A 26,994-nucleotide genomic window follows, 5' to 3' on the forward strand; every position below is an offset into this window, starting at 1 on the left:
AGGAGAAAAATAGTTTCTTTTCCTCATAAGTTGACTGGTTAAAATTTACAGCTTCCTCCTGGGAAGAGATCAGGAAAAATAATAACATAAGAAGGAAGCGAGGATGTAGCTCACTCACCCTGTGCTCAGTGCCAGGGTGTGTGCCCAAACATTGGAGAAGTTCAAGGCAACACAGAACGGCGAGCAACCCGGGTCATAATGCTTGAGGAGGCCAGGCACAGAGGGCTTCCAGCACCCTTAGAGACAGGAGATTCTAGATCTCAACTTGAAAAATAACAGCGTTAATCAAGGTACTAAAATAACAGGTATAAAAGTATATTCAGGCAGCATAATTGCAGTGAAAATTATAAGCCATCTCTTGTGAACCTCTTTTTCTTGAGCACCCCACATTCAGATTCCGTCCTTCTGTGAGCTCCTCAATCTACATGGTCCTCATCTATCATTGTTTTCCAAATAAAATGACTAACATTTTTTAACATGAGTTCTAAACTTTTACCTGTGTACCCCTGACATTTCTAAACTGATTCCTCCCCTAGCTTAGCCAAGGAACGGCAAACATTTTCACAGTGACAAGTTTAACTCCCCCTTCCTTTAGAAGGCCCATACTGAGGAAAATGCGCCCAGTTTGGAAGTAACAGATGTGCATTTCCTTTTCACCACTAAGTGCCCATCAATAAAAACCCTAGGGTGAGAGAAGAGTTTTATGCTTCTGAAGAAAAGATCCACTGATCACACACTGGGCCTGTTACTTGCCCTGGCACAGCTTCAACAGCCTCGCTTGTCTCGGAGTAAAGAAATCCTGTTTAGTATGATCCATTCCAGGGCAAGGTGGGGCCTCTGTAAGTCCCACGCCCCAACTCCCCACCCTTTGCAGGAACTCCTGCCGTGCCTCTCTCTGTTCACATTGGTGCTCGACTCTGCACTCAGTGTTCTGGGGATGGTGGGGAAACATGAGTCAGGAGGAAAGTCATCTTCCAGAAACTGTCAAGCCAGGAAGCTCCCTTTGAATTAGAGATGCTAGTACTGCTTCAGCCATCTATAGGGTAACACTTTGAGCTGTTGGTTTTGATTTGCTGTTTTCTGATGACAGTAATACATGTGTGCAGACCCTGCCTATTGTTTCGCTTATTGTACCTAGTGATGATAAAATTCCTATAGGAATTTTTAAAGATTTTGAAAACAACATGGACTTTCTTCATCCCAGGACCTATCACTTTTACTTGCATATAAAGAGAAAATAAAAAATTATTGAAATTTTTTAGGAAAAACAAAAGCAAAGCAACTGCCCACAGATGGGTCAAATTCAATTCTCACTGGAGTTATGTGATGATAGGTAATCTGTGTTGAGACCAGAAGTCATGTTCAGATTCCATTAGCTCACACGACATGAATTACTGACAGTGTCTACAAGGTATGCAGAACACAACCTGAGAAATCCAGCTGGATTACATGACTGGATTACTCAGTCAATATGCAAGCTTTGAAAAATTCCTTCCCATATTGCCCCAAGAATCTTAATTTTCAGAATTAGCCTCTGTCTTCCATTAACACAGACACCCAAAGCTTCAGCTAAAAAGTTTGACAGCTAAACATAGTACATGGATCTCTCTCATTGTTTGTTTTCACTTCTTATAAAGGTAAATTCATGTTCTACTGAAATCATTTGTGAAACAACTCATTTATCTGGGCTGATTTTTTTTATTAGAGAAGTTGTGGGTTTATACAACAATCATGCATAAAATACAGGATTCCCATACACCACCCCACTACCACCAAAAAAATATGAAATGCTTCAAGAATTTGCGTGTCATCATTGCACAGGGGCCATGCTAATCTTCTCTGTATCATTCCAATTTTAGTATATGTATGCCGAAGTGAGAATCAGGTTAACATTTTTTAAATAATTGGAGATTAGAATGTTTCTATTCCTAAAAAGTCTCTTGAAATTATATCAAACTTAAAAAGACCATGACTTTTCAGATATTTGAAATTTCTTGCTTAAAAGACTTTGAAAACAACATGGACTTTCTTCATCCCAGGACCTATCACTTTTACTTGCATATAAAGAGAAAATAAAAAATTATTGAATTGTTGAAAACCTAGCTCAGATCTAGGTCAGCTTAAAATCAAGAAAAATAGGCCAGATTTTTTGTATGCTATATTCCTTTACCCTCAAAATATCCCGTTTGATTAGCAAAAGTATTAGCTACATTCATTTTTTTACAGTAAAAAAAAAAAAAATGAAACTATTTTTCTTAGTTATCAATATTCAGGAAACCTCATTCAAGAGAAAAATGCATTTGATCACACACAAAGATACACACGCATGCACAGACACGGTTCAAGGTCCCTCCTCTGTGCTTCCATATCCCCATCACTATACTTTATTTTCTGAACTTTATCTGTCTCAAGAAGTTAATGAGTTCTTCTGTATCTCCAACTCCTAAAATAATACAACAATAAAGAAAATAGTATAGTTTTGTTGAATGAAAGAATGGATATTACAGGAGAGAAATTAAGAAATTAATTGTAGAAATCCATCCAAACGTGGCCCTAACCATGTTTTGTCAATTCATCTAAGAAGGATATATTAAGATATACTGATCCCCAACTTGATGCAAGGCCCTGTGCTAAGTTGTCATGTATAAGACAGCATTTGCTCCCAATGAATTTATGTCATGAAAGAATATTTGTTAGAAACCCAACTTCTTGTCTACTTGGATGCCTGCTACAAAGATGTAGCAGACTATAAAATAGACACAGTAAATACTAAGTCACTTTTTTTATTATAGAAGTTATAAGTTTACAGAAGAATCATGCAGAATATACAGAGGTCCCATATATACCCCCCCACACACACACATGCATGCAATTTCCCCTATTATTGACACTTTGCATTAGTGTGTTATCTTTGTTGCAACTGCTGAAACAATATTATTATATTTATATTATTAACTATGCTCCACAGTTTACAATAGGGTTCATTGTGTTGTACAGTTTGTGTTTTATTTTATTTTATTTTGATTCTAGTAATATACATATATACACAAACTAAAATTTTAACTACATTCAAATATATAATCCAGTGGTGTTGATTACATTCACAATGTTGTGCTATCATCACTGCCATTCATTACCAAAACATCTTTATCATCACAAACAGAACCCTTGTACCAATTAAGCATGGACTCCCCATTCCTTACCCCTATACTGGCCCCTGGTAACCTATATTCTAGTTTTTGACCCTATGAATTTGCTTATTTTAATTATTTAATTATCAGTGAAATCATACAATATCTATCCTTTTGTGCCTGGCATATTTCACATCATCAGGGTTCACCTTGAGTCTCACACTATTGTCTTTTTCTATAAGATACAGGACTCAGAAGAAGAAAGAACTTTGAGAGATGATCATGAACTCTCTCACACCAAGTCTCTAAGTTTCCCACAGATATCAGTATTTGCATTCAGCAAGTAGCTTTGTTTTTCTTCTTAGTAATTAACTTTAAAAATAGCTGAAATGATTTTAACCCAAATTCTTTATGTGGCTTGACTGGCACATATAAAATCTTTTCCCTACCTTGTGGTATGTACTCCAAACTGGCTCCAAAAATATTTTATAACATCATTAAACAAAGACAGGCTAAAACTATTGTTGTTCTAGTTTGTTAGTATGAATAACCATGTTTATAAGAAAAGAAATGGAAGTACTTTTTTTTTAAGTCATTTTGATCTGTTTTTTTTTCCCTAACTATTTTATCCAGGATGTTGTTCAATCATTACAAGTACTGACTCCTTTGATATCTCTGTCACTTTGGCTTTAGTGGTTATATCACCAAGTTGGATCTCATAGGAATTGTTCAGTTTCCATAGGAGCACGGTTGCCTCTTTCAGAAAGGCGACAATAAGAATCACTGACAGCACAGCCGTGCTAGAAATCCCAGGATTAGAATAATACTCTGTACAACAGAGGAAACCTGGCCTGGAGAAGTTGTAACAATATGAGACAGTCTTAGTTTGCCAGGGCTGCTGTAACAAATACCATGGACTAGTTGGCTTATACAACAGGAATTTATTGTCTCAGTTTGGGAGGCTAGAAGTGCAAATTCTGGGAATTGGCAGGATCACACTTTCTCTGAAGTCTGTAGCATTCTGGTGGCAGCTTGCTGGCAATCCATAATTCAGTCTCCCTCCATCATATGGCTATCTGTCTCCTTCTCTCTCCTACTGCTCCATCCAAATTTCCTCCACTTATAAGGACTCCAGTCATATCAGATGTAGGCAGACCCGACCCTGATTCAGTCTGACTTCACCTTAACTAATAACATCTTCAAAGATACTATTTACAAATGGGTTCACATCCACAGGACTGGGGGTTAGGACTTGAACATGTCTTTGTAGGGTACATGATTTTATCCTTAACAAAGACCTAGTAGTATAGTGTATAATTGTCTCTTTGTAGCACCATGTGCAATTAAGAACTTATCACATAGATTTGAGCATAGAGATATACAAACCAATCTCTTTTAACCAGGTATTCACTGATAAACCAGCTCTCTGGGGTTGAGAGTTTGGTAGTGGGGAAGGGGAAGCTCTGACTTCTAGTGTTTGCCTATTTCTGCATTGCAAATACCACCTCCACCACCAATTTCAATTGATGTCCCTGAACACACAGTCAGGAAGAGTCATGTCCAATCACTCTCCCCAGCCCTTGCGAGCTGGCCTGAGCACACTCCGGATGCGTGGAGAGCTGCCCCCACTCCAGAGCTCCCCGTGGGGTCTGCTGAGATCTTTGCTGTGACTGCATCACACGGTGTGACCTCACGCTTTGCCACCTTCCTTCTCCCCTCATGCATGTTGTTCCTGAGAACACGACCCAGTCAACTTCCTGCAAGGGAATTTCAGAGTCTGTTTCCCAGGAACTCTGACCTATGACAGAGAAATGGAAAGTTAAGTTGATTATCGTTGAATCTTAGCAAGTGAAAGCTGTATGTTCTCTCTCCTCAGTTCATTAATTGGATAAAATACTACCTCCACCTGGTTTCCTAATGAATCACAGAATTTGCCTTCGTTAGTTGATAAATAGGCAACTCAGAGGAGCTTTCTGTTTGGTTCTGCCCATCCTAATTGTAGACCACACACAAACAAGGATCAAATAAGGCCGGATACTGACATCAGAAAGTCACAGCACATACTCCTCTATTGCTACGAAGACAACTGAAGCAAAACTAGGGGACTGAATCTCATGTCCCAATATTGTCATTACCTTATTTGTCCTATTATGTCACTAAACTACTTCCATAGCTAACTCTTGTATATAGGCACATAAAATGAATGAATTCCTTAGCCATAAATGGCACTGGCAAAACTCCTTTTTTGCCACACGAAGCAAAAAAGAAGGGAAGATATTAAAGAAATGTAGTAGAAGAATGTATTAAAATAGCTGTAATTTTTAGGCCTAGTAAAATTGTAACTTAGATTAAAATGTATGTGACAAATTTTGAGTCTAAGCTATTTCCCCAGAAAAACACAACAATTTATACAGTCAATTTTCAGTTATCTGCCCAAGGGGAAATAGCAATAATGGCAGTTATCCAAAAAGGTAGATAATGAACAAATTCATTTCTGTTTGACTTTGAAATATTATTTTGTATTCTAAAACCAACATTGAATATGGATGTATTTTATTTTCTAGAAATTTGCAATGCCTCTAACTTAAATGCTGAAATTACACTTTAGAAATCAGCCTATAAAAAGTAGCTTACTTTTTTAATCTTGTCAAGTATAATATGTTTGTGCTTTCTATATTATTGCTGCAAATAGATATCATCATCATCACTTAGGATAATGTTATGTTTATCCTAAAGCAGGGGAAAATTTGTATCTATAAGTTTTCTGGTTTATGTCTTCCCAGCACTGACGGTAATTAAGTATTTTGGTTGAAAAGACACCCTTCTTCTTTGCCCTTGCTTGGTGAAAGTTAAAAAAGATATTTTGTGTCAAAAAGTTTGAAGCGTATGGGTGTTCAAGACTAGGAGTTATTTCCAAGTAAGATTTGGTATGATTAAACTGACATATAAATAATCTACCCATGAAATATTGAATGGGCAATATATACATTTTCCACATATTTCCTGGCCCTGTTTTGGTTACTTTTTATTCATCAAATACTATGATACATTTGACTGTACCTGACATAGGGTCTGGCTCAGAGTAGCACTCAGTAACTGTTCCTTTCCTCATTCTTTCTTCCTTCCTTCTCTTAATTCAATGCAGTTTCATATAAGATGCTTCATATCAATGCTTCATAGAGTTTAGTAAATGTTTATGTCTCATTCCCTTCTTTGTTTGTATGGAAAATGTTTTGAAAAGCAAAAAACAATATGGTAAGGTAAAAATCTTCCGGGTATTACTTTCCCAATGTCAACATTCAATACATGTTTAAATTCTCAAAAGCTACCTTCATGGAAATTCATTTATCTATATTGAGCAAGTTATCTTTTAAGAACCATAACATTTTAAAGAGAAGGAATAAGGGTTTATGCGGTTCAAAAATTGACCTCATGCTGTCCTGTCTTATTCTTAGTCATGTGGCACAATCCTATTATAGAGCAATACATTTTTACATATGGCAGAAGATTATCAAGCTAACAGTGCTTTTGACTGTTCGCTTTGGGAATCCTTTGTTTTGGGATTCGATTTGATAGGTATTTGGTATTTGACATAATTCAATTACCTCTCCCTTTGAAGATTTGAATGACGTCTTCAGTTGAACATTGACAAGGTATTGGAGAGGTGGTTTAGCATATGGCTAGGCTGAGTACCCTAGGTTCAAATTCTGGCTCCACTATATACCAGGGTGACATTGGACAGGGAACTTTCAAGGTCATGGCTTTCTCGTTACTAAAGTGAAGATAATAATGTGTAACTAAGAGTAGTTTGGTGATGATTATAGGTAATATATGTAAATAAATTAGTGTATAGAAGGCATTCAATAAATGTTAGTGGTAGCAGTAGTTACAAACACAGGCTAACATTTATTGAGTGCCTGCCTTAGGCTAGCACCATTCTAAGATGTTCCATGTATTAACTCACTTAATCCTTAAAACGACCTGTAATTCAGATACGGTTGTTATCATTAGCAGAAACCGGAAACAGCAATTAGATCCAGTGGGACCCACTTGTGCCTCTGCACATCTCCCACACTACCACTCTTCACATCCGGCCACACTGCTTAAACACCACCCCAACCATATGTCTACAATCAGAGTATCATTTTATATGAGGAGCCATCAAATACCAGTCACTCAAAAAAAAAAATAATAAATAAGAAATTTCAGTCACTCAACTCTACTCTTAACTCTTTCTCTAATACAAATGGGGAGATAGAAAATTACACCTCTCCATTTGAAGTTTTATATAAATATAGAAAGTTACACTTCTCCATGTGAAGTTTTATATAAATACAGTTTAAACCCCCAAAATCAGATCAACTAAAGGCAACTTCTCTTTGGCCTCCAAAGTTGCTTCCAGTTCACTGACACAGGTCTGATCTAATTAAGCCACTCAGAGTAGTTGTAAGTGAAAAGGAAGGTGCTTGGAACTTGCCCAAGTGGTTTCACCTGTATGGACTCTTTTTCATCACTTGAAAAGTGAAGATGTGTCACTAGATCATAGGTGGAAGCTGACTACTCATACACTAATTCTGATTCTCTGGTAAGCTTTGGCTTTAGCTTTGTTAGATCAGTACTATTTTGTTTTGTTTTGTTTTTCATTAGATGCTAAAATTTAAAACTCGAGATTTCAGTTAAAATGCTATATTTCTGTTTTCCCTTGAAAACCTGTAGATGTGACATTATTGATCTTCTTTTTCCTTATGACATCCCAGTGAAAGCCATGAGCTAGACCTGAGCAGGGGCTGCCGCCTTCAGATGACACATGTGCTCACTAGTTCACCACAGTCCCCACCATTCCCTATTGCACCACACTCAGTCTGCTCCCTCATTTACCCTACTTACATGATCTTATAGATATCTGGGTTTGCAATCCCAAGACCAGTTCTAACCTTCACTCATTTATTTATTCATTCTTTTTTTAATTTGATCAACCTCTATTCAGTGCTTACCCACATGTCATTCTATGTATTATACCTATAGGCTAAAGAGAAGTCTTATTTTTTTTTTAAGTGGCAGATTTCTGTCTTCATTTTTCAAAGCCCAATTATTTCCATTTTTTCCTGAAGTTTTCCCTCTTCTTGGTTTCCTTTTAGGATTCTGCAGTTGGCTAAGCAGCAGCTTCTCCTGGCATAAGCCACGTCACATCTCATCAGACATGTGGAGACCGTGCTTGGTGCCCTGCACTTAGGGTAAGAAGAACAAGCACAAGGCACGCTCAGTCCAACATGTAGGAGAGGAATGCACCACTCAGTGCATTCTACACATCAGAAAATTTTCAAGTTCAATATCTAAGTTTATTTATTTTATTTTATTAATGCTTACCTGCTATGGTATAAAAATGCTCTTGCCATCAAAGCCTTATGCCTGAATGATACAGGGGGAAAATTAAAAGCTCAAAAATGTCTTTTTAAAAAATTCCTATTTTTAACCATCTACGAAACATTTGACTGATTGTAGTTGTGGCCTCTTTAAGATGAAATGTTAGAGAACTAAAGATATGCCTTAGGTGACCTGAAACAATGCCTATTAAAATCCATTTCTCCAAGGCCATAGTTAATTGATTCTTGAATCTTCTTTACTGAAATAACCTTGTCCCACAGGCAACTGTACTTCAGTCATATCTTATCAGTTGAAAATAATAATATTCCATATAGAAAATGATGATGGAATTATTGAAACTAACATAACATAAATCATAGTTTAAATGTTTTTTGTTTGAAGTGATGAAAAGCAAGACAAATACACAGAACATGCCTTTGTACTCTAAGTCATTGTCCTAAAAAGCATACTAAATAAATAATAATAAGTTCTACTTTCTTAGAGTGGTGCAAGAAAAGAATCACCACACTGGCAAGAGGAGACTTGGATTATACTTTGATCTTTTGTACCATCTGCTTCTTCAACTTTGGGCCCATCAGTTAACCTCTCTAAACTAGTTTCCTTGTTCGTGAAATGGACGGTTATTTTCAGACTGCCTTCTCAGTACCAAGCTCAACTTGACACTGAAGTACAACCATCAGTGGATAGCGAGAAATACCTTTGAGCTAATTCTCTGAGAGCTAATTTGCCCAAAACAAATTCAACAAAATGCCAATTCACCAAATTCCTCTCTCCGTTTCATTCTTACAAATTTTTCAGCAATTTGAGCTGGCTGTGATGATTTTAATGGCCTTTGGAGACTTCTGTGAGGTTTTTAGTTGATGGTTTTTCAGTTGGCTTCATCATAGCATTTGAAGAAATGCCCTCTTTGTCTTTGCCTTAGCCCTTAGCCTCCTGCTATGGTGTTGGAGCAAGTTTGTGTAGAGAGGATCTTCTAATGAGGAAGGATGGAGAGGAGTCCGTACACAGTCAAAGAGATGCAAAATTATAACCATAAGGATTCTTCAGATTCAGGACAAAAATATTCAGTGTTCAAATGTATTAGGCAGGTTGACCATTTTTGAGAACTGCTTCTTGGAATTAGCCTGCTGACTAATAGGGATGTTATAGTCCATTAGGGCAGACAGACTAAAAACAAAACAGAAAATAAAGAATATAAAAACAGAAAGATGCTGAGGCAGTGAAGGGCTGAAACCTACTTTAGAACAGGTGCTGGGGGCCACGGTGGGGGCAGAACCAGGAAAGCTGTCCCTATTCTGCCTTGGTCCACTTGAGACCTCCTGGAGGTTATGTGGGGCCATGGAATTGGGGCTGACCAGTGAGTTGTGAGTAGCAAGGATATATGTCACTTCCATTCTGGAGCATTTAATTGCTACTGCAGGACCCTCCAGGTCTCCTTCCCTATGGCATTCAGGCTGGCAATGTGTTCAAGATGTGTCTGCTATTTAAGCACAGATGTGTGAGGGACTTCAGTGAAGAGAACCCAAGGCCCACCCACAATGGACATGAAGCATGAGCAAAACACAAACTTGTATTGTCTTAAGCCAGTGACATATGGAAGATATTTGTTAAGACAGTATGACTGAGACTATCCTGACTGTTACAGGAAGCATTTCTGAAGAGGCAGAAGGATCATTTCTAGGGGCATTAAGACAAGAGAGAGCTTGGCTTGCTCACAGAATTGAAGAAGGCCCATATATCTGGAGCGTGAATCAGGAAAGAGCAGGGAATAATCTTTAGAGTCCCCTCCCACTCCAGGCTGTTCTGGCTCCTAGTCTGTTCTGATGTTTACATTCCTAGCAATACTTTAAGAAAGAGTAAGTAGCTTGACTCTTAATCTTACACAAATCAGACTCTCATATTTTATCTCTTGCCTCTGGATTGTGATCATTTTTTTTTTAACAAGAATTTTGCCTGTGGGCTATTGATATAATAATGCAATCCTAGTGCTTTCCCAGGAGCTGAGGCCCTCTTTCCTTGTAGTCAATACTGAAATGCACTTGGATGCATAGGCTATTCAGAGCTGGGCTAAGGCTTGGGATGGGCAGCCTGCAGCATTTTGCAATTGAATATGTAATAGTGTGCAATTTTTGAGCTCTCAGCTCTTTCATGTCATTTTCTCAGATTCTGGCAAGAGTCTAGGGAAAAGCCCAAACTTTTAAGAGACTCATCATAGCCCCATTAATGTTTATGTAGGAGAGACTGACTTTTGTAGTTAAGACCGTCCTTGTTTAGAAACAAAACAAAACTAGAATGTCCTAAGCAAAAAGCAGATTGCATGATATACAGTTTATCTTCTATGGAAGAAAAGAAGAGCTGAGTCAGCCCTCCCCTGGTTTGACAACTAAGGAACTTCTTTATTCTTGACACTGTTCACATAGAACCACTGATATTGTGACTGCCTTTGCTGAAGTTTGGTGGAAGTACTTTCATCTGATATTACAGTTACTCTTATACAGTTCTCAAAGTTTTAAGGACTTTTATTTGAGGTGAATGAAAATGCACTTGAGAGAGGGAAAGTAGGGGAAGGGAAGGGAAATGGATCTAAAATAATAATTGGCTCCTTAAAATAGTCCAGGCTCAATGATAGGTGCTTTCCTGTGCATTATCATCCCCATACCACGGAGGAAGCAGCCCAGAGGGGCTAAGCCCACCCAGCTGACGAGAGGCAGACCGAGGAAGGGACAGAGGTCTTCTCCTGGGAAGACCACACTCTTTCCACTCTGCCACTTAGACCAGAGTGTAAGAATCCCGCCTTGTCACCACAGTCAAATCCAAAGTGGCAAACTCCTGCCTTTCCTAATCCTTCAGAATTGTGCTCTAAAAGATAAATACCAGGTCACTGTTAATATATTACATATGTAGATTCAGAAGAGCTTCTAAACAGAGCTGGTTGTAATGAGCTGTGTTCTGCTCATTGTACATCTTCCCTTTGTTTGGCTTCATCCTGTATAATTAGCACAGTCTTGAAAATAGAAGTTTTCCATGAAATTAAAATTCTTACAGAGCACAACCTCTAATTATTTCATACTTCACATTAGGGACTAAGATACTCATTGTGGAGGGAGGAATTCTATTTGTTATTTAATTACTTATAGAAGGCGTGCAGGAAAAACAAGAAAAAGAGATGGTTAAAACAATTTCTATTTGACTCTGAGTTATATACACATGGACCAAAGTACACCCGTGCACTTTTTCTCACACTCTCACCCCCTGCCTGGCATCAGCCCTCATCTCCCTTGGCATCAGCCTCTGTTAAGCGTTTTCTGATTTCTTCCTGTCGAGGACTTACCTGTCCTTCAAGAGCCACTCACACTCCCCTCCTCCAAAGGCCTTCCCAGATGTCCACAGTTAAAATTAAACTCCATCTTCCCTGTACCCCATGGCCTTCGCACTACTCTTACAGCACCTGTCTGCCTTATATTTTAGGGGTGGGGTGGATGTAGAATATTGGAGTCGCCCACAAACCTGTTTTCTCTCTCTCTCTTCCTGGGCACAAAACTAGACAGTATTTCCTTGCCTTCCTTAGAGTTGGGTATCACCACATACTGAACATCTAGCAATGAAATCTGAGTGGAAGTGACAGGCTTCATTTGGGGGCCAGGGTTTTGAGGAACTGGAAGCAACTTCTCCCTGCTTTCTTTGCCCTGCTGCCATCTAAATGAGAAAACCCTGACATCTCGTGGATTATAGGGAGCCACCGGATAGAGGAAACCTGGCTCCTGTAACTCCAGGTGGAGAGCTGTCTGGCTGAGCAGGAACACTCCATTAGGTTATTACACAAATAAGAAATTATAATTTAGGGTTTATTTGTTATATCTAGTAGGGTGGCCTTAGGTAACATGGTATGTGCCTGTTTGTAAGTGTGTGTGCCTGTGTGTGTGTTGATTCCATTTTAGAAGTCCTGGAAGAACTAGGACAAAGTCTTGCTCCTTAACTGCAAGTAAAATTAAATTGTATTGGTGCCTCTTTTGGAAATGGAGCAGATGGTCATCAAAATGAAAAGTGGAAGATACTCTAAAACGTCTCTAGTATTGAGAATGCCAATTTCTCATTTGCAAGCCACTGTGTAGAATTTTTTAAACAATCCCTTAGGTGCCTGATCTGGAAGAGAGAACAAAAGAGATAGTCAGTTAATTCCCATATTAAAATGCATCCTAGTTCATTCACTCATTCAAATATTCATTATTTCAGTCAACCAGTACTAATTGAACCTATTCTGTATGCCAGGTAGTCCCCTAACATAGCTGATTAATAATAGACCTGGCCCTAGCTCCTCAGCTCTCTCCAAGCACATGGTCTAGTGAGGGAGCCAAACATCCACATCATCACACAACTGAATATGCACTCAGTTCACCACCCACATTCTTAGATTCCTCTTCTGTAAAATAATAATAATAGTAACATTACCTACTTCTCAGATTTCATTGTAATTTTTTATTAGATAATATTTAAATATAATTATAAAATACCACTGTGCTGGAACTTGAGAAGTACTCAATAAATCCTAGCTACTATCCTTAGTATTAGTTGAGATACATACTATGAGATTACATATAACAAAGGAATCTGCCTACACTAAGGCAGAGGTGGTGGAGCACAACAGTTTCTCTGAACAGTGACGCCTGAGATGAATGTTGAGTGTTAGGAAAAATATTTTAAATAAAAACAGTATGTGCATTATATGGCAGAGGTGACAGGATTTTCCAGATGTAATTAAGGTCCTTATAAGTGGACTTTAAGTTAAGCAAATGGAAGATTATCCTGGTTGGCCTGACCTAATCAGCCCTTTAAAAGAGCTCTAGAGGCCAGCGGGATTCTCCTGCTGACTTGGAAGAAGTAGCCGCCAGACTGTGAGGAGAGCCCCACAGCCAGGACCTGGGGGCTATTTCTAAGAACAGAGGGTGACCACCAGGTGACAGCCAGCAAGAAAACGGCGACATCCATCCCACAACTGCAAGGAACTGAATTTCACCAATAACTCAAATAGGCATAGAAAAGGAGCATAAGATCCAGAAGAGAATACAATTTAACAAACACCTCGATTTTAGCCTTGTGAGATCTTGAGCAGGAAATCCAGTACAGCCTGTCTGTACTGGACTTCTGACTTATAGAAACTGTGAAATAATAAAAGGGTTCCTTTAAAAAAAATTTTTTTAAGTCTATGCAAAGGACCAGACTTTCTTCTGAGAATATTTTGGAGGAATATAAAAAGGGGTAAAAAAAGAAAAGAAAAAAAATACTCAGGGTAGCTGGAGTATAGAGAGCAAGGAGAAAACTGCTGCAAGATGAGAATGTATGCAGGACCTTGGGAACCTCTTTGTAGCCAGGCTAAGAATTTAGTCTTCTTCCTAAACACAACAGAAAGCCACTGAATAGTTTTAAACAGGGAGTGGCACTGATTGATAAGATCAGGTTTGTTTTTCATAAAGATCTCTGTGGCTGGAGCTTGAAGAAAACAGATGAGAAGGGACATGGAGAACATGTAGCCAACCACTTGAAAAGTTAAAGGAGCTTATAGTAAAGTGGTGGAGATTTGTTTGAACATCTTTGATTAGTTTAAATTCTGTGTCTCTGAATTTTTTGTTTGTTCCCTTGACTGAGCCATATTTTCCTGTTTCTTAGTATGTCTTGTAATTTTTTGCTGCTTTCTGGGCATCTGATTATTTCAATAAGTTAATTCTGAAAGTCAACTTCTCTCTTTTTTCTAGGGTTTTATTATTGATAGGCTTTTTGTTAAGGCTCTTATTTGACACTAGGCCCAACTTATTCTGGACCTTTAGAATAGTCCAAGCTTAACTGATTAGATTTTCTCAGCTCTTCTTCATCTGATTCTTACTTGGGATATGTAGTACAGTTTTTAAGATTTCACTTTTTGTGTAATTGATTGACCTCCAAGAGAAAACTTCCTTTCCTCTGTTCCTTTTCTGGGATCTTGACCCATTGTGTTTTTTGTGCAGAATTTTCTCCTCAGCTGCTTGATTTGTTTAAATTCTCTCCTCACATGGTGCCCCATTTTCCTTACACTTTTCAGTTCTGGGACCCTCCAGTCTTATAGTAGTTCAGTTTAATCCCCTTTTTCTTGATTTTTTTTTTTCTCTGTGAAGCTTTATTGCCTCCAGTTTCTTCCCAGTTAGGTCACCCCATCCCAGAGAGCCTGATAGGGTCAATCCAGAAAGGTGAGTCACTCTGGAAAAGTCTGTTTTGCATTTAGGGTTCCTGCCAACAGTAACTGGCTTGAGTGAGTGCAGCGCTTGGCTGCTGTTCTGCCTTGGTTTCTCCCTCTCCCCCCCCCCCCCACAATGGGAGCCCTTTTGTTTCCAGCTCTTCTCAGCAGCTAGTGTTCTGCCCCGGGTCTTTGTGGACTTGGTTCCCTGTGCCTGGACATGCAAGTGGTTCTAACTCACTGCTGTGAATTCTTCTATAGTCTGTGTGCCCATTGGGAGGGACACAGGACACTACCTCTGGAGAGCTCCAAGCTGCATGGGACTGAGTGAGAGGGAGAGGGGAGGACCAGCCAGTCCAGGACAGAAATGTCCTACCTTATATTTGTCTCTTTCTTTGTTTCAGCATTAGTGGAGTCCTTCTCCAGTCTCTACTGTCTCTACTGCCCTTATATTTGCTGAATCTCTGAGGAGTTTTTTCAGGAATGTATTGTATCGATCACCAGGTTGATGATATCATCTATTAGGTGGGTTTTGATGACTGATTCTATCTCTTTACTAGTAATTGATTTGCTGAGATCTATTTCTTCTTGAGTCAGTGTAGTTAGTTTGTATGTTTCTAAGAATTTTTCCATTTCATCTAGGTTATCTAATTTATTGGCATACAGTTGTTCACAAATCTTATAGTCCTTTTTATTTCAGCAGGGTCAGTAGTAATGTTCCCCTTTTCAGTTTTGATTTTCATTATTTGTGTCCTCTTTTTTCTTTGTCAATTCTAGCTAAAAGTTTGTTGATTTTATGGATCTTTTCAGAGAACCAACTTTTGGTTTTGTTGATTCTCCCTATTGTTTTTTGTTTGTTTGTTTTGTTTTCTATTTCAGTTACCTCCCCTCTGATCTTTGTTATTTCCTTCCTTCTGCTCACATTGAATTTAGTTTTCACTTCTTTTTCTAGTTCTCACAGTTTGAGGTTAGCTCTCTCTGATTTGAAGTCTTCCTTCTTATTTAATGTATGCATTTAGAGCTATAAATGCTCTAATCACTGCCTTTGCTGCATCCCACTTGATTTGCTGTGGCACATTTCCATTCGCCTCAATATATTTCCTAATTTCACTTTTGATTTTCTCTTTAGTCCAGTGGTTAAAAGTATTTGTTTAATTTCCACATATTTGTGAATTTTCCATTTCTCCCTCTGTTATTGATTTCTAGCTACATTTCTTCACGGTTGGAGAATATGCATTGTGTGATTTCAATATTTTTGAATCTTATTGAATTTATTGAAACTTATATTATAACCTAATATATGGTCTATCATGGACAATGATTCATGTGCACCTGAGAAGAGTGTGTATTCTGTTTTCACTGGGTACAATGTTCATTATATACCTGATAGATCTAGTTGATTTAGCGTATCATTCAAGTCCTTACTTCCTTACTGATCTTCTGATTAGATATTCTATTCATTATTGAAAGTGGTGTGTTAACATCTCCTACTATTAATGTAGAACCATCAATTTCTCCCTTCAACTGTGGCAGTATTTTGCTTCATATATCTGCTGTTAGGTGCATGTATATTTATAATTGTTACATCTTCCTGTTGAATGTTCCCTTTATCAGTATATAATGACCAGCTTTGACCCTCATAACAGTTTTTGACTTAGTTTATTTTATCTGATATTAATATAACCACCCCAGCTTTCTTTTGGTTACTACTTGCATGGTATATTTTTTTCCATCCTTTCACCCACAAGCCTACTTGTATCAGGAACATCTGCCCAAGACAAATGAAGTGTGTGCTGTTTTCCCTGTCTTCCTGGGCCTCTGTCTATACTGGACCTTTGCTTATTAGTTGTTTTTGAGTTCTCCCGTTTATAGGACTGTGGTTTCCCAGAAGACAGACCTCCCTCTCCCAGGTAGTTGAAGCCAGGAAACCTTTGTCCCAGACTTTCTGCCTCTTTATTTTTCACACTCCTTTTGTTGTATAACACTGCTTTTGCCTGGAGGTCAAATTCTCAGAGGAGGGTCACCCCAGAGAGGACTTTCTCAAGTCGGTCTTTCCCAGTCAATTCAGGGCCACAGACCCATGAAAGGAGCACAGACTGGCTCCAAAGTACCCTGGGGAGGGGATCAGAAAGGGCACCAACATCTCTGATAGCTCCTCAAAGCTGAGCTTTCCTGGCCTGTCCAGCAAATGCAGCCCTTCAGCTAACTGCCTGCTTCCGCCCTAAGGAAGTGCTACATCTTTAAATCTCCACCACCTCCTCCCCAGTCTGGGCAGGATTGAAACGATGGCTGCCCTCAGAGCCAGGGCCCAGCAATATGAATTTGCTAATCAAAAGCTGTGATCAGCGATTGGCTGTACCCATCCTTGTTCTTGGGGGATGAGGATTTTTATGTCCTTTCCTGACACCAGCAGCTAGCCAGGGACTGTACCCCATTGCTGCCTGCCACGAGGGTGGGGAATGGGTGTCGGCAGCCACTGTGCAGAAAGAGCAATGTACAGTTCTTTACCTTAATTTGTCATTGTCTTCCTCCTGCTCTTCCATGGATGGTATACAGTGTTCTTCTGGCCTCTGGAGTTTCAAAATAGTTGTTTCAGACAGTTCTTGTCTTTTTAATAATCGTTTTGATGGATGGACTGAGTCCTGGAGCTCCCTACCCACCATAGAAATTAGTGTCACAGGCCTGTAGATGGCAGTTGAGGCCATGGAACTAGCCTTGAGGATCTCCCACACTCCTTGTTAGCAAAGGAGACATAAAAGGAGAAACAGCGAAGGACTCTTCCTGAGGCACTGTACTAGTGCCTGGAATGTAACGCAAATTGCCATTTACAGTGTGAGCCCTGGAGTCAGAGAGCCTGGGTTTGACTTCTAGTTTTGCTATTTCTTGCCCTGTGACCTTAGGCAAATTGTTCAACGACTCTGTGCATCTTTAAAACAGGAATGGAATTACCTACCTCTATTGTTTTAAGATTAAATGTTTTTATAAATGAATGTAAAGGCTTTGGAAAACTGATGAGACATTATAAGTACTCAATATATGATAGCTCTTATTTTTAAGACAGACACAGTCCTTGTTATCAGGGATTTGCAGTCTGGCAGGGGAGCACAGCAAGCAGACGATAGCAAGGAAGGAAAATGCTGCAGAAATACCCAACCTAGTCTCAGATGAAGGCCTGGTCTATAGATGGGGCCAGCTGCCTGTTTGCAGTGATTTAGGGGACTCTGGGACTTAGCCACACTCTACTTCCATTCAAAGATACCTGCTGGATAAGTGGCCTGTGACACTTGTGAAATAAACTCCCCCTTCACTCTTTTCTGTCAAGACTCTAAAGGACTCCCTGTTAAATGCTAATATTACCTAGAGGTCTGCCCATAGAATAATAAAGGTTTTCTATTATGTGAATACCTTTCCAGATGAACTACTCAAGTTCTAACCCTGTTCAAGTTAAAGCTTAAAGCAGAACTGAGGAGGCTCCAGGTAGCAGGAAGTAGCTGAGAGGAAGGTAGTTGGGAAGGAAACGGGAAGGAATGAGGGGGGTAGCAAGAAAAATCCAGAAGACAGCAGTGACCCTCCTGTACCCAAACCTAGGGTTTCCCCTGATGTACATCTCCACGCCTCATGCCCACCAGTAGAGACCCCTTGGAACATTTTGCCAAATCCTTTATCTGTTTGATTTTTAAATAAATATTAATTTTAAGGCTTAATTTTAATTTTTTCTCTAAAATGAATGAAAGTAGTTTGTCCAGCGATAGACTGTCAATAGAAGGCAATTCTCTTGCTAATTCCACATTGTTTTATGAAAAGTACACCATAAATAAATTTTCCCTTTAGGACATCCTTTTCATTTTCTCTTTTGAAATCGAGATCCATCCTTGTATTTTACCTACCTAGGGCAGTTCAGAAGGCACACCATTCTTCACTGCAGCTCCTGTAGCAATTGGAGAAATTGCACATTTGTTTCTCTGGGTTTATCCTAGGCTTGGGCTGGGAGTCAGTGGCACTTAGATTCACTTCCTGATCTCTTTAGACATTGCTAAAGTGCTTGACAAATTATCCAGCTTGTAATCCAATATCCACTGTGAGCCTGGCAGGTTGTTTTATTTTTCTTTTTAAATTAAATACTGATAAAGATCTTGGACCATCATTATTTCAGAGCTAAATTTTCAAGTGTTTTCTCATGGATTCCTTGTCTTCCATCACTGCAAGCTAGGGCCTTAATTTAGGTATTTGTTTTGTGTTTTAAAATTCAGAGTTGAGACTGGGACCACAGCCCCTCAAGATGGTACTTTCTTGACATTCTTCAGCTGGGTAGAGTGGTGGGACGCATCTGTATTTGGTGTCCTCTGGTGGAAATCAGTCGAGTCCTGGCTTGTGGGCAGGCCTCAGGTCGCACAGCTGGGTCAGGTGACTTGAATCCCAGCCTGGCCTCTGCACACTCTCCCCGTCCTGCCAGGCAAGGTTTCTCCTCAGGCCTCCAGAGCTCTGGGAAGAGAGTTGACAGGAAGGACTGGAGCCAGTGTCTTTTGGCTCTCCGATGAATGCCTTCCTAACAACACCCCAAGCAGCTGAGGAAAGGGGGACAGTGGGAGATATTAAGTCACACTCAAGCCCCTAGGCTCTAGCACAGTGGCCTGTTAGCTCTGTTTTCCCCTGAGGTATCTGAGTCAAAAACCCTCCAACAAACAAACAAAAAATAAGGAAATTGGTTAGGAAATGCCCGATCAGGAACTGTGTTAGGGGAAGGGATGAGGTGATAGCTGGGTACTGAAAGAGGCTCTGAGAAGGGCCAGAGGTCAGACATGAGGTGAGTCAGGGAGGTCTGTGACACACATGAACACTGGTAAATAAAGCATAAATCTTACACCCTCCACATCAGAACAACCGTGATTCATGGTCAAGCTGAAACGACAGACCCCAAATTACCAGTGTGACAAAATGCACAAAGACCAAGATGTAGAAACCGATAGATATTGTGCCACTTCTGTGGGCCACTTCAGGCTTTGTATGAGGTGCCTCACAGATCACCTTATTCATTGCTCAAAACAATCCTGCAAATCTGTATTTACACCTCCCCCTGACAGTCAGGGAAACTAGGCTCAAGAGAGTGAGGTACAAGGAACAAGATAGGTGCCTAGTATAGTAAGCAGGATACAAAACGGTCATTTGGTCTCAAAGAACAAAATAAAGAGAAGTTCCTAAAGGCTGAGCACAAGGCCAGCTAGAAATCTGATGCTATCCTGAGCTGCTGTGTTACTGGCTTTGGGCCCCTGATTTGCCCCTGACTGGGAACTGGGTTGGTCTAGACTGGAGTCTGGGGTGAGCTTGAATGAGCAAAGTGAGGCTAAATGGCTCCAGCTGTGGCAATGAAGGACTCAGGTGCAGGGAGCTGGGCACAACTAACATGTCGCCCTGCCCTCCTTCTTCTGGCCACGGACATGACAATTCTCCCTTACTACTTGGCTGCTGCCCCAGGAGTTTGCTTTTTGGGTGGTGTGTTTGTTTAGGGTCTTGGATGCACTATAACCAAAGTCCTTCCCAAGCCGGTTGTCAGCCACTGAACACAAACAGAAAGGAAACCAAGTCATTATTCAATTCCTAGGTTAAAAAAAGTAGCTTGTATATCCTTCAGGGAGAGGGTGTTTCCAAGACATGGAAAAGTACAAATCAAGCACCCTGTGGTTTGAAAAGGCACCAAGGGTGGTTGTTGGGGTTTGCATTGACAGCATCACGGTGCTTTTCCTGGGATGTTGTAACAGTTATTCTCAGTGAATTTCACTGAGCCCTGGAGACACTGCTGGGGAGACTGCACAGAGTGGAACTGTAAACCCAGTAAAGGCTTCTCCAGGCAGTAAACGTGTCACAACCTAGAGTAGTCACCCCTTCCCCTGCCCTCCTGTGGCACCTTGTTCACAACTCTCTAATGGCGCTTACAGTTAAGTAAGGGCCTATTTCTCAGTTGCCTCAACAAGTATTTATTCAGCTATGTGCCAGGCCCTAGGCTTTCTCACCTGGCTGTGACACTCTAATGCACCTGATTCCCCAGTGCCCAGACCAGAGCCTGGAAGGTACAGGGTGCTCAACAGATGATGGGCAAATGGATTAGCATGAACCATTTAGTCCCAGGATTTGAAAATGCCCTATTGTATGAAGTGGCCAACAAATCCTCCTTCACTAATAAAGTCTACCTGCCATTCCACAAATGACTTCTCAAATCTTTCATAAGAGCACACACATCTCTCCAACCCTGGTGAAATAAGTCCAGCATGTGATGCTACCTTATGAATTAATAAATGCCACTCTGTGGAAAAAATGTTCTCTGGACATTTAAAGTGGCCAGAGACATGATAGACAATGGCCAGATAGCTGGTACGGAACCTCCGATAGCTGTTCCTGATATTTTTCCTGCCACAGTCCACATGAGAGGTGCATTTCTCATGGTCACAGACTCCAGCAGGTTAGCCTTAACCATGCCTCTTTCTCTCCCAAGAAAATAAATCAGAAGCCAAGTGAGTGAAATTGATGTCTTTATAAGGATAAACTTGAATCTGCTCTAATTTTAAAAGTTGCGATCCTAATGACAGACAACCATCATTGAGTGCTCACTATGTGACAAGGACTGAGCCTCAGGCTTTCTGTGTGTGCTCCCATTTGAACTAGAAACAACCCTGTGTGGTTCGCTCCATGGAGTTCATTTTGTATATTAGGAAATACAGGCTGATGGAGGTTAACAAACACCTCCGAGACTAGTACATGGCTAGTCCCGTGATCTAGGTTTTTACATTTATACTGTCCAGTCTCCAGTATAGCCATACTCAAATTTCAACACTTTGTAACAATTATTATAAATTGGTTGTGAAATCTTGCAGTTTACTGCTACAATCTGAATATTATAGCATGTTGTAACATAGACAACCATTTACCAAGAATAGAGAGTTGCTTTTATCAAAACTGGATTTTGCTGCATGGTTCTAGCCCAATTCTCATATATTTACTTAAGACACTTTGGTGTTAGAAAGCAATAAGGTAATAACATCTTTTATTGAGTTATCTGTTGTGTTTCACATAGTACATCACACATTTGGCATAAATTATTTCTAATAATCACAGAAATATAGGGTATTACATATAACGTTGGAGCTAGTTTCATTTTTCCAACTGGGTGAGGCCTTTAATTTCCCCTTGGCTCACTCTTGGGCAGTCTCATTTGTTGCCTTTCCCCTCCTTTGTTGGTTTCCTTCTCCACTGGCCTCATCTCCCCCTCTCCTCTCAGGGGAGACTCAAGCTATGGCTTACTAATGGACCATGATGGGATAGTCTTGGAGAATAATCTTCTGAGATGTGTAGGAGGAAGGTGAGAGAACAGGACAGGAAATAATGTTAGAAAATGAGAAGCCATAGGAGGGTAACTGTTCCAAAGAGGAGCACAAAGCCCAAATATCACATACAAAGGGAAAGGTAAGTGGGTGGGAGGTGAGCAAGGAGAGAGAACAGCTGGGCAGCCAGCTCTTTCCAATGAAGAAATGGAAAAGGCAGGGGAAGGGGGTTACAGGCTACCAGAGACTTTTGAAAGGAGAGAATAAAGGGAAAGAAAGCTCTAGAGAGCACTAATACTTTTTTATGAAGAAGGAGAGCCACGGAGAAATAGGAAAAGCAGCTTTTCCTAGCCAAGCTCTGACTTGTGTGGAAGTCCTACTGACATACTACCAGATCATTTCTCTCTTTCTCTGGTGCCTGGAAGTCATGCTCCAGGGAAATGCCTTCAAGGACTAAACAAAAATCAGTTCTCTCCAGCCCTCAACACTTGAGCAGATTCCTGAATGACGAACTTCACTTAAGCCCTGCCTTTTGCACAGACCAGGAAGAGAGTTGTGCAAAAATATCATTGTCCAGATTTGGATGAGAAAAAAGATTAAGCTGGAATGAGATGGGGGAGGGATCAATTAGTTCCAAAAATAAAGTTGATGATCAGAGGGAGAATCAAGGATATATACAAGTTTTTCCCTCACCTTCAGCCAAACGCTTTCCAGGTTCAACTAAGAAATTTATACACTTTTTTATTTCACAATTTTGAAATATCATTATCAATATGGGCACATTGTTCTATATACTTGAAAATCATGCTACCAGTGGTGAAGATCCTGACTGTGGATAGATTGACTTGAAAAGACTGATACATGTCTAGCAGGCTCCTATGTTGCACAAAGAATTGATTTCAAACAATAACTATTTGAGAATATACCACAAAACCTGGGCATTTGATGTAAAAATAAATGCTTCTTAACCTGTATTGTCACATACAACTGATTCAATTTTATTTTTAAATTAACAAGTCAAAAGTTCAGTCCGTTTGATTAAAAATGCGCACTTGTTTCAGCTGATTTGTTGACTGATTTGACTGTTTGAAGCAGCAGTGTGGGGTGATGGTGAGAAAACTGGCTTGGAAGTTGGGCAGCCGGCACTCTGGTTTAGGTCCATCCACACCATCTGTAAGAGCTTGGGTGAACCTCTGAGCCTCAGGACACTCATCCCTATGTCCTGGGTTCCAGGAGTAATCAAATGAGATAATGTAGGGAGATATAAGTTTGTACCCTGGAAAGTTCTCTACAAAATGCAGTTTTTATTATCAATAACTATCATTGAATCCCAAAGCCACATATTCATCAGTCCTTTGAATAATAACACTATTTCTTGATACACCCACTCACAGGAACCTTCCCATGTTTGACAACTACTGCCTCTCTCCTGTCTGAATCGTACTTCCTAATAATGTTCAACAATGCCCTCTATTAACAATTTAATTCAGTACCACTGAAGATAATAAGCACAAATACTGCAGCAGTTAATGGAAATTCTCCTTTAAATGAGGTGCATCTGCTGTGACATCTGTCTAAAACTCATGGAGATTTAATGTTCACAAGGAAATTGAATAATTACTATGTAATTACACTTTAAATTGTGTAGTCGTTGTTTATCATTGTTTACCTCAAAATTACTGTCTTCTGGAGGTAGGCAATACTACAAACACCTGTGTCCTTCCAAAAGGCACAGGTACATTCCTAAATGGCCAATATTAGAGTTTGAGTTAAACACCTGTGGCCAAAAAATTAAAGTGTACTATCTCTAGAAAAGAACATAGTTGGTGGAAAAATAATAAAAGCATGGAAAGGAAGTGTTAATAGAGTAATGAAAGAAAGGAGAGAGATGAATTAAAGGAGGGTTGTCTAAGTGCTTTCTAAGTCATTTCAGAGAAGCATGTGAAATTGTTAAGCTTGATGATTGGAGAAAACATACAGAAATAGAACGAGAAAGAGAGATCAGATATGCAAGATTTCATCTGTCCCAGGAAGACCCCATCACTAGTGAAAAATATTTGGGCATTGGGAAACTGCACCATATATAGTAATGGAATTAATGACTGAAAAAGTAGTATCTAATAATCCTTTATAACCATCCAGATTTAGAGTACTAAAAACTGAGACCAATTATTTTGCTAAATGATTACAAAACAGCTCTTTGGCACTTCCTGTATATCTTTTTTAAAAGCCAGTCGACAAGAGGGGGCAAGATGGCAGCATAGAGAAGAGTCAAATTTAGTTAGTCCCCTGGAACAACTAATGAACAACCAGAAACAAGTAGTAAATAATTTGGAATAACTGCTGGGGGACAGCTGTGACTGTCCCCACATTGTACACCAACCTGGATTGGGAGGAATGCCTGAGACTGCAGCATAAAAATGTGTAAGTAAAAGCTACAGAACTGCACTGGGACCCCCTTCCCCCCATGGCAGGCTGAGCTACAAAACCTCGCTGTGGCAGAAAGCAGCACTCTCTGAGCAAGCAAATATAGCTCAGCCCAGCTCCAGCTTGGGTTTTAATTAACAAATGTGGACTGCTGAATACAAGCTACAAACTCTCAACAAGCAGATGGAGGATTTCAGTGACAACTGACCTTAAAGAACAAGAAGACTCATCTGTCCCGTGAGGGGGAGCCCAGAAGACCAGGTGTTACCTCTGACTGACAAGTGAAACTGAGGAGCCGTGTACTGGCTCTAAAAGGGGGCTTTCTGTCCCTTTTTCTCTCTCTCATCCTGAGGGGCTCAGTGGAGAGAGCTTCAGCCATTTTCATTTCTCAGCACTCTGACCCAGATAGGGCAGAGATAACAGAGTCAGAGATACAACAATTCATATGCAGATGGTAATTCCCTAGGGGGTGTATCTTCCCTAAGAGGAAGGAGGTAGAGCCCAGCTCTACTACCAGTTTTCCCTTCAGAACCAGACCCCAGAACCTGGGGGAAAACAGCCAAAACAGAAACTAAAGGGGCCACATCTCCTTACACCAGGTGGGATTGTCAGGCTGACAGGCGCCACCTGCTGGGAAGTTAGGAAAAGCACAGCAGCTAGAAACCTCACAGAAAAGTCTGTCAATCTCTAAGACACACCTGCAGGTAGACTTGAAACTGAACATAAACCCACTCTGAGATCTGAATCCATTCTGGTCTGGGAAAATCTGATTGGGGTAACCAAGGAAACCAGATGCCTAGACAACAGAAAACTACAAAATACACTAGGAAAAATGAATATAGGGCCGAGTCAAAGGAAAAACTTACACCTTAATTAAGATACAGTTGAAATATTGTTTCACTTTAATGAAACAGTCAATTAAAGATTTTCAAAGAAATATGCTAAATCAATTCAAAAACCAAATCAATGAGTTCAGGGAAGATATGACAAAAGAAGAGGAAGGCTATAAAGAAATCACTGGGTAAACATAAGGTAGAAATCAAGAGTTTAGAAAAACAAAGGGCAGAATCTATGGAAATGAAAGGCACAACACAAGAGATGAAAAACACAATGGAGACATACAAGAGCAGATCTCAAGAGGCAGAAGAAAATACTCGGGAACTGGAGAACAAGACACCTGAAATCCTACACAAAAAAGAACAGATAGGGAAAAGAATGGAAAAATATGAACAATGTATCAGGGAACTGAATGACAACATGAAGCGCATGCATGTATATATCATGGGTGTCCCAGAAGAAGAAAAGGGAAAAGGGGCAGAAGCAATAATAGAGGAAATAATCAATGAAAATTTCCCATCTCTTATGAAAGACATAAAATTACAGATCCAAGAAGCACAGCATACCCCAAACAGAATAGATCTGAATAGACCTGTGCCAAGACACTTAATAATCAGATTATCAAACATCAAAGACAAAGAAAGAATCCTGAAAGCAGCAAGAGAAAAGCAATCCATCACATAGAAAGGAAGCTTGATAAGACTGTGTGCGGATTTCTCAGAGGAAACCATGGAGGCAAGAAGGAAGTAGTGTGATATATTTAAGGTACTGAAAGAGAAAAACCACCAACCAGAATCCTATATCTGGCAAAACAGTCCTTCACATATGATGGAGAGTTTAAAATATTCTCTGACGAGCAGACGATGAGAGAGTTTGTGAGCAAGATACCTGTGCTACAGGAAATACTGAAGGGAGCACTACAGATTGATAGGAAAAGACAAGAGTGAGAGGTTTGGAACACAATTTTGGGTGATGGTAAAACAACAATGTAAGTACACTGAACAAAGATGACTGTGAGTATGGTTGAAAGAGGAAGTTTAGGAGCATGTGGGACACCAGAAGGAAAGGGGAAAGATAAAGACTGGGGATGTATAACTCAATGAATTCTAGAGTGCTCAACAATTGTGTTAAAAAATGTACAAATAAGTTTTTACATGAGGTAGAACAAATGAATGTCAACATTGCAAGGTGTTAAAAATAGGGTGGTATTGGGGAAAAAATGCAATCAATGCAAACTAGAGACTATAGTTAACAGAAACATTGTATTATGCTTTCTTTAATGTAACAAAGGCAATATACTAAAGCTAAATGCCTATAAGAGGGGGACATAAGGGAGGGATATGGGACTCTTGGCATTGGTGATGTTGTCTGACTCTTTCATTCTACCTTAGTTTAATTCTGTCTTTCCTTTTGTTGCTTTTTAGCTGTCATGCTTTTCTTTTTCTTTCTCTTTCTTTTTCTCATGTCTCTTGACCTTCGTTGACTCTTCCTCCTTCTTTGTGAAAGAAATGGAGATGTCCTTTTATAGACAGTGGTGATGGTGGTGAATGCATAAATACCTGATTATACAGGGAACCATCAATTGTTTACTTAGGATGGAATGTAAAGTGGGTGTTCAAAACCATCTTTACAAAAAATGGGTTGATGAAGAAACCTTGAGGGCTCTATATTGAGTGAAATAAGGCAGACATATAAG

At 39.8% G+C, this 26,994-nt stretch overlaps 1 protein-coding gene and 1 non-coding gene across 8 annotated transcripts in view; one reads left to right on the forward strand and one right to left on the reverse strand.

Moving 5' to 3' along the window:
• The window catches only part of B3GALT1 (beta-1,3-galactosyltransferase 1), a 603,572-nt gene that overhangs the window by 535,512 nt on the left and 41,066 nt on the right, over positions 1–26,994 (forward strand). For 4 of the 7 annotated variants that reach the window (XM_037850145.1, XM_037850141.1, XM_037850143.1 and 1 more), the window contains 2 exons: positions 8,270–8,365; positions 15,126–15,246. The exons of 1 other annotated variant lie outside the window; for it this stretch is intronic. The gene's annotated coding sequence lies outside the window, so the exon portion shown is untranslated. The remainder of the gene's footprint in view (positions 1–8,269; positions 8,366–15,125; positions 15,247–26,994) is intronic. 2 more of the 7 variants (XM_037850142.1, XM_037850144.1) reach the window with 1 other exon arrangement.
• Positions 1,777–1,883, reverse strand: LOC119545066. Its single transcript, XR_005219042.1, has one exon. It is a non-coding gene; the product is annotated as a U6 spliceosomal RNA (small nuclear RNA).

This window comes from Choloepus didactylus, chromosome 9 (assembly GCF_015220235.1).
Source record: "Choloepus didactylus isolate mChoDid1 chromosome 9, mChoDid1.pri, whole genome shotgun sequence".
NCBI classification, from domain to species: Eukaryota; Metazoa; Chordata; class Mammalia; order Pilosa; family Megalonychidae; genus Choloepus; species Choloepus didactylus.